The sequence below is a fragment of the Coptis chinensis genome, chromosome 1, assembly GCF_015680905.1.
Source record: "Coptis chinensis isolate HL-2020 chromosome 1, ASM1568090v1, whole genome shotgun sequence".
Taxonomy (NCBI): Eukaryota; Viridiplantae; Streptophyta; class Magnoliopsida; order Ranunculales; family Ranunculaceae; genus Coptis; species Coptis chinensis.
The window spans coordinates 40687310-40695890 of NC_141456.1; the positions used below are offsets into that span (position 1 = coordinate 40687310).

The window sequence follows — 8581 nt, forward strand, 5'->3', positions numbered from 1 at the left end:
GTCACCGGTTAGATCCGAGTTTTGTACTGGGGCGCGTGTCATCGCTGCACATGAGGGGGAGGACGCGAAGACGCTGAGACGTAAAACCGATACATACCGGGTGGAGAAGTACCGCCTTTGATATTTTCAGCTCAAGTCGGCCCTATTTTGAAGCTCACGCAGTGATCGGGTCATGAACTTGCCTCTTAAGCGCTTTGAGAGCGAGAAGTCGGGAAGAATGTTGAAATGGGCCGCGGATGCTAAGTTCGTGATGACATCCAATATCGTGAGAAAACAAAGAAGGCTCGAGCGAAGGCGGAGTTCTTGGCAGAGTTCCCCACAGAGGATCCTACATGGGGGGAGGAGATGGTTTTGGAACCAGAAAGGGAGGAGGAGCTGGATAGCTTGAACCCATGGGACGAACGAAACGGTTGGAGAGTGTTTGTGGATGGGTCAACGACGGATGCTGGCATCAGAATTGGTGTAGTATTGGTCACGCCAGACAACAACAGGCTAGAGCTGACAATGAAATTAGGTTTCGCAGCATCCAACAACGAAGCGGAGTATGAGGCGGTAATCGCCGGCATGAGAATGGCAGAGGGCCTGGGGGTGAAGGAACTCACTGTATACTCCGACTCCAATTTGGTAGTGTGCCAGGCAAATGGAGGTTCACGGCGAGGTGCCCCAGGATGGCAAGATATTTGGGAGTCCTATTAAGATGGGCGTCGAAGTTCGCAAAAATCCGCTTTGTACATTTGAACCGAGGGGAGAATCGCCACGCAGACGCTCTGGCGTATGTAGCGGCGGCCATGCCAGGGTCCGAGGAAAGGACCCTCGAAGTGAGGAAATTGGACAAGCCAAGTGTCGAGGAAGCATTGGGAGTGATGAATACCGCTGGGCGGTGACGATGGATGGGTGATGCCAATCAAGCGCTTTTGACAAGTGAGGGATTTGTCCCGCAGAAAGACGAAAAGTTGAAACGCACATCATGAAGATACACGCCAGGTGGGGAATTATATCGAGGAATTTCAATGGACCGTTGTTAAGATGCTTGGGGCGAAACCGCTCAAAGAGGTGCTCAGTGAGTTGCACAAAGGGGATTGTGGGAGCCACTCGGCGGGCAGAACAACGGTACACAGGTTGCTAACACAAGGCTACTTCTGGCCTCACATGAAAAGAGACGCCGTGGAATTCGCCAAAAAATATGAGAAGTGTCAGAGGTTTTCTCAGTTGATATTGGCCCCAGCAGAGCCGCTGCACAGTGTGTCTAGCCCGTGGCCGTTCGCGATGTGGGCCCTTGACATAGTGGGACCGCTGCCCATGGCTCGCGGTAAAAGGAGATTCTTATTAGCCGCGACGGACTATTTTACAAAGTGGATCGAAGCAGTGCCATTGCAGCAGGTGAAAGAGGTGCAAGTGATCAAGTTCTTGTGGGAAAACATCATATGCCGTTTCGGGGTGCCCTATTCTATCATTGCGGATAATGGAACCCAGTTCACGGGATCAAGGGTTAAGAATTTTCTGCAAACATATCACATCAATCAGGGATTCTCGGCCCCCTACAACCCCGAGGGAAACGGACAAGCGGAATCCTCTAACAAAACCATACTTAACAATCTCAAGAGGAAACTGGAGGGCAAGAAGGGGACCTGGGCCGATGAACTAAATCGGGTGCTTTGGGCTTATCGGACAACCCCACGAACCTCGACCAAGGAGACCCCTTTTGCATTGGCGTATGGAGTAGAGGCGTGATACCGGCGAAAATGGTGGCAAAGAACCACTAGGATCGCGGCTGTAAATGATGGGTCAAACTGGGGCATTCTGGCCAGAGACATGAATCTAGCAGAAGAAAGGAGAGACACAGCGCGCGTCAAACTGGAAGAATATCAGCGCCGTCTGCAAAGGCAGTACAACAAGAAACTGAGAGTGAGGAAATTTATGGTGGGAGACAAGGTGCTTCGGCGAGTGACACCCAGCACCAAGAAAGCCAGCGAGGGGAAATTGGGTCCGACATGGGAAGGGCCATACGTGGTGGTCGAGGTGGGGGGATTAGGCACCTACAGGTTGCAAACTGTGGAGGGCACAACGGTGGATAGGCCGTGGAATGTAAGGTTGCTGAAAAAATTTCACGAGTAAATGTAATGGGAGAAACTGGAAATGGCATGAGCTATCTGTACATATATAAAACCGTAGCACTTTTGAGTTAAATATTATTGCATGAGTTTTCATTGCCCCTCATAGTGAAGGGAAGGGAGGGGGTGAGCCCTCCAAGGATGAGAGGTCCAAACTTTAGTGGGGCAAAACGAGTTGCCTCGCGAAGATAAGGTCCCACAATGCCGGGGTGAGAGGAGTTGCCCGGACCTATGTGAGATAGAGGCAAACGGAAGCGAAGAGGCTTCCGCGCGCCGCAGGCAGAGTGCCTGCCAGAGGTAGAGAGAGTGGCGGAGGCCTGGTCTGGGCGTGGGGCAAGCAAATCAAATATTCCCAACCAATGGGGGTAAATACACTAATAGGGTCCGGTTATTGCTGGGTTCATACACGAGTAAGAGTATCAACAGAAACAATCCAGACAAACAAACATAACATAATAAGAACATCCCAACTAGAGGGGGTGAAAATACAACAAAAGGTAGCAAAAATAGTATGACAAAGTAGCATCAAAGGAAGCCTAGCTAGGGCATAAACAAGCTATTTTCAAGCCGCAGCACTTTCACGGATCACGGACTCGGCGGCTTCTGCTATAATTTCATCCGCAGCCTCATCTATCGCCCCGGAGACCAACGCAGTGGCCTCTTGCATTTCAGGAGTGGAGTCCGGAATGGGCACAGAGACCTCGGATAGGGGAGCAGCGGCAGGGGCTTCGGGAAGGAGACGGCCTTCTTTGGTGAGCCGGTCAAATTCCTCCTTGACCTTCTTGGCCACCCTCTTTTCGGCTTGGGCCCGAAAGCTGTCCCGGAGCTCGTCCATATCGGCCTCATGTTGGTTAAGGAGAGCCGATACCTCCTCCCCGATGATAAGCTCGAGAAAGGGCGTCCAGAGCGGCGTGCTTCTCTTGGAAGGTCTCGCGCTGATTACTCAAGCGGTCATTAACCTTGTCCATGTAAGCAAGGTGGGCGGCCTCTGCAATTTTAAGCTCGTCCTGGGCCCTGAGCTTGTCCATGTCCGCGGCCGCCTTCTTCTTTTCCAAATGGGCGACTTCCTTGTCCAGCTCATCGATCCGCGACAACCAAAGAGGCCGCGGATCATGAAGGAGATATCCAAACTCATCTGGAAAAGAGAATAGGAGTTAGAATACTCAGAGAAAGGGAAGAGAGATACTTGAGTGAAAAGAAAGGGTTACCTTCTCCTAGCCGGTGTAGAACAAAGTCCGGTGAGACTCAAAGGTGCCCCCCTCAGCATATGCCATATCTTTGGGGAGATGAGACCCAAAGAATAGGGAGGAAGCCACTGCCGGAATTTCCAAGGCAGAGTCGTTGATGGTTAGATTGCGGTTCGCGGTTTGAAAGCGAAAGCGAAACGGAGGAACGGGTCCAGCGGCCCCCTTATCAGTCCGGGGCGCTACCTCCTTCCCGGGCCGCTGTACCGCATAGGGAAGCGCGGTAGGTGGAGATGTGTTTGTAGCTGGGGGACCCTCTTCAGGAGCTGAGGGTCGTGGACGTTTGGAGGCTGGGGGAGGAGAGGAATGAGCAGCGGCGAGGGGGACAGTAATGGGGACGACATCCTCGTCCGAGTCGCTGTCGAAGAGTTTGCGTTTGTTAACACCCATGTCTGAAGCTTGAGAGGCGGTGGAAGGGGAATGAGAGGTTGAGTATTGATCTTCCCAAGTGGTCAGAGATCGGTAGGGAGTAGAGGCTGCGGAGGGAGAAGGGTTCTTGCGAACAGGCTTGGGACGGAGTGGGGGTTTCGTGGTATGGCGCTTTCCCTTAGGGGGTGGAGTGTCACGTGGCTTTCTTTCTTTGGGGGGAGGAGGACGGAAAAATGGGGCGCAATATTTTCCTATGGATTTCAATTCAGGATCGGACAATAGGGGAGTGGCGGTTGCAAAAAGAGTGATAACGGACACAAAAAGAGTGATAGTCGACACTGACATCCTTGGTGCTCTTTTTGATGAAGAAGTGAGCGGTCATGTCGCGAACCGTTATCTTGGGTACTTCGGAATGGTTGTAGTGGTTCGCGGCATACATGACCCTCCAGAAGTTGCCGATGCCTTGGCAAGGGGGGATGTTAAAGTGATTACACACCTCGACATCAAGACGGGTGAGGGGCAAACGCAGGCCGGCAACAATCTGTCCTACCGCGGGCTGGCCACAAGGCACCCCGCCCGTAGGGAACTAGATCTGAAACGAAGTTAGGTCGCACATGTTCTAAGATGACGTCACCGGTATCCCATAAGCCGCTTTTAACAGCCCTCAAGGTTAGGTCTACTTTGCGTGGTGGGGGCAGGGAGGGGCAAAAGCTTGCCCGTGAGGTTGAAGGGGCCTCGGTCCGGTCGGGAAAGGGGGGAAGCCCGCTTACGGACCGGGAAGAGGAAGAAGTGGCGGATCTCGGAGCCGACATCGTGGTCGGAGTGGAAGACACTCAGTCACAACAAGGCGGAGAAGGAGGGGAAGATGAACAGATTCTAATACCAAGGACAAAGGAGAAATGTGCAATATAGCAATTAAACGGAGCTAGAGAGAAGAGGAGACCAACCTGAGGTAAGAGGAAAGCGCAGCCGGAGCAAGAATTTCCGCAGAAGAAACCGGAGAAGACGACCGTGAGAGCGACCGGTGCTGGAAAACAAGAAGAAAGGTAGAAGGAGAGGTTGAGAGGAACTGAAAGGCAAAAGAAAAGCTAGGTGAGAGAGGAAAAATCGAGCGGGCTTTTATAAGAGGAGGGGGTAAAAAGGTAATTTGAGGGGAGCTGAAATCGAGGGGACACCAAAAGGAACCAGCCAGTGATGGACGCGTGGATGCACAAGAAACGAGGGGGCATCAGCTGTAATCACATGGAAACTCGTGAATCCAGTGGTGAAAGGAAGACGGAAGGCTACGGTTGGAAAGGTTAATGTGGAGAACTCTCGACTCCCCGATCGAGATACTATCGCGAACTCGAGAGGGGGCATCTGTAGTGGCAGGATGTAGCACCGGAATATGAATGGTGAGATGGGCCGGATCAACATAACACCTAAGTCTGCGATCCACCGATGATCGGGCCGACAATGGCGGTCATGCGCAGATGGAAACCCTACACATGGAGCTAAGAGGACCGCGAGATGGAGGGACAGGTGGAGAGCCATGATGGATGGAAAGAAAGGTATAAAGAGTAATAGTGGGTGAGAGGAAAGGAGGGCGGATTCATTAACCTAGAAGAAGAGTAGACCTAAGAAGAAAGGGGAGAGTGAGAAGGCTGAGATAGGGAATAGTGCTCATAAGAAGAAAAGGGTTGTAACATTGAGAGGGAGAAGGCTGAGATAGGGAGTAGTGCTTAAGGGCTAGGGAATAGTGCTCATAAGAAGAAAAGGGTTGTAACAGAAACCAACATATTAAACTAATGTAAATGTAATATTGCCAATTTGCAGTGATTATTTCAGTGCAACACTCATGTTGCATTCAACCCAACAACAATGTTGTTTTAATCAAAACCGTAGAGTGTAAAATTAGCAGTGGGTTGAGTGTTAGCTAAAGGCAATGAAATTAAACTATGAAGATGAAAATTTAGTTTTTCAACTTTTTTAAAAGTTGGTTGTCGTTTGTTTCGAGTAAATTTCGGTTTTTGTTGCACAAAACCGACTACATCGTCATCACTTTCCTTAATTTCGGATTTTCATGTTGCACTTTCGGTTCAATTTGGGGGAACTAGGGTTTGTTTTTAAGTTTTCGAATTTCGATATATTTATATTTCTGTTTGGGAAAGATGGGGTGAGGGATAAATTTGTAATATTTCCAACAAATGGACCGGGTGGGCTTTTGACATAATTATAAAAATCTATATCTTTTATTTGTAATTAAATTAGAAATGTAGGCTTTAGGCCCAATCTCTGTACAAACCATAGTTCGGGATTTCGGAATTATCGTAATTCCGACAAATCCAAAAACTGAAATTCATAATATTTCGACCCATGGTTAAATTTGGAATTTCAACTAATTTTGAAATTATCAATATTTCGACTCTATACTGTTTTTTTCGGTTTTTTGAAAAACCAAAATATTGGGCGGAATTCCAATATTCCGTTCGGAGTAATGAACACTAGTACAAACAGAGTGATATGAACAGTAAAATAGTAAAGTGAAATTACATATATGCCCAGTGGGTGACGAACAGACGCAGAAATCCATTGTTTTCTTTTTTTGGGCCCCACTATATATAAAAAATCATTATTCATTTATTTTTTTGTTTTTTAAAAACCACTGAAATTACTGTTTTGCTCCATATGTTGAACTTTTTCAAAACATGGATGGGACCCAACATAGTAGAAAAAAAATTAAAAATAAATCAGTAGGGCCCACCATGTTGGAATGAGACTAGTTATGTATATCTAAAATACTTTAATAATCGCGCCCCTCATCTACAGTCGGGCAATAGTGTTTTAATATTTTTTTATGTATCTCTGCATCTCTTCGTCACTTTTTATGACATTTTTGCCCCTATTAAAAATATTAAATTCCAACTAGCACATGTTAATAGATAAGTAAATATTTAGACTTTTTAGGATAGAAATATAATTATAAACTACTCTATTCTAAAACTTAGTCAACAATACACTACACCAAAACAGCCTTTTTGTGACGCCAAAATGGCGTCACAAATAATTTTAGTGACACAATTTTGGCATTACAAATATGGCGTAATTTTTTTTTTGTGACGGCATTTTGGTGTCACTATTTTTTGTGACGCCATTTTACCGTCACAAATATTTGTGACGGTAGTTTGGCGTCAACATTTTTTGTGATGCCAAAATGGCACAAATTTGTGACATCATTCGGATTCGGATATGCCTGTATCTGAATCTGAATACGAAAATTTATACCGATATCTGAATCCGAATCCGATTTCGGATATCTGAATCGGATTTCAGATAAATATCCGATCCAAAAATTAATATTAATTAAAATTTTATTTGCTTTGAATAATTCATTTTACCACTATAAAAACTATTATAAATACTAGCAAAAGTGCACGTGCATGCACATGTTATTAGGTGTGAAGTGTGAACTTGATGGAATGTAGTTGGATAAAAAACTAATACAAAATGTTACATTAGACTACCATCAGTTTCAGCCGCTCTCTTTGTACACTATCTTTAAACCTTAATAAGCCTCATTAAGTTTTCATAATGTAAATTAAAATAGGATGCTTGGAAAAACTATAGTAGCAACTTTCTACTCCATTGGCTTTCTAGCAAAGACCATACCCTAATTAAACGGTTGTCAGACGAAGTGCTACCAACAATAGCAAGAATTGGTTCCATCTTATTAGATGGCCACTTGAGAATAGGGGAGTACTGAATACCGACTTGGTAAATAATAAACACATTGATCACATCCAATAATTTACAACTGGAGTCTGGAGTTCTTAAAATTTACTACATGCATGTTATACAGTTGGTCCTTTTAATTAGTTTTTCTTTATGGCCAAGTATGAGCAAAGTAGTCTAAAGCCTTACTGACAAAATATGAGCAAAGTAGTTCTATAGTCGTGCTCACCTACTTGAGTTCTTACAAAAAAAAAGTGGATTCTTTTTAACGTTATATGGTTTTATTCTTTTTTTTTTGTCAGCACAACTTAGAGCAATTACCAACTTGTTCATAGTCATGGATCAATCGGGTCGCGGTGGTCATAACGTATATGAGTGAAATTGGTAAAACTAACCTTTACCAAAGAAAATAGTGAAGAGTGAAGACGTCACATACTGAAAATTAAAAGTGCAACATCTTGTCTCACGTAGCCCAACATAGTTCTTGGTGTATGCTGTATTGTTAACTACCAAAACAATAACTATGTTTCAACTTTCAACAAAGCAATGAGTATAGTGATTAGAACTAAAACTCGTTTGTAGATGACACAACAATAATATTTCAATTTGTCTATGTTTAATTTGTCTACGATTTAATACAAACATACAACAATTAAACAAATATAACACATAAAAACATTCAATAGTTGAACATCTTGGTAGACGCAATTAAAAGTCACATGTAGATAAATTTCAAAATTTACAATAGTTCTTTCACACTCTGGGACTGAAAAGAAATTAAAACCAACATGGCGAGCCATCCCACCATTCGTTTGTGTCACCAAAGTCACAATTGAAAATTCCAGGCTTGCAGCGACAGCATGCTCAAAACCATTTTCTGTACTCCAAAGCCTATCCAAATCAACCGCTATGATCACATTCCACACGCTTTAACATGGATCAACAGAGAGGTAGAAGATTTAGTATAATAATAATTGTAAATAATCTGTTCAAACATCTAATTTGTACCTCATCAATTCATCCCAGCAATGCTTCTATTCATTATGAAAACAATTTTGCATTATTGACTGCACTGGTACCAATGAGGCGTTGACAACCATTCATCTGAAATATTTTCTACGTAGCCTTCATGCCTTGATGCCATGA

The 8581-nt window shown here is 45.1% G+C and overlaps 1 long non-coding RNA gene across 1 annotated transcript; it reads right to left on the reverse strand.

The window, feature by feature from the left end:
• Window positions 1–8098: 8098 nt before the first annotated feature.
• LOC147524005 (uncharacterized) lies at window positions 8099–8581 on the reverse strand. The gene is made up of 2 exons (XR_015196840.1): window positions 8444–8581; window positions 8099–8362 (listed from the first exon to the last, which is right to left on the reverse strand). It is a non-coding gene; the product is annotated as an uncharacterized LOC147524005 (long non-coding RNA).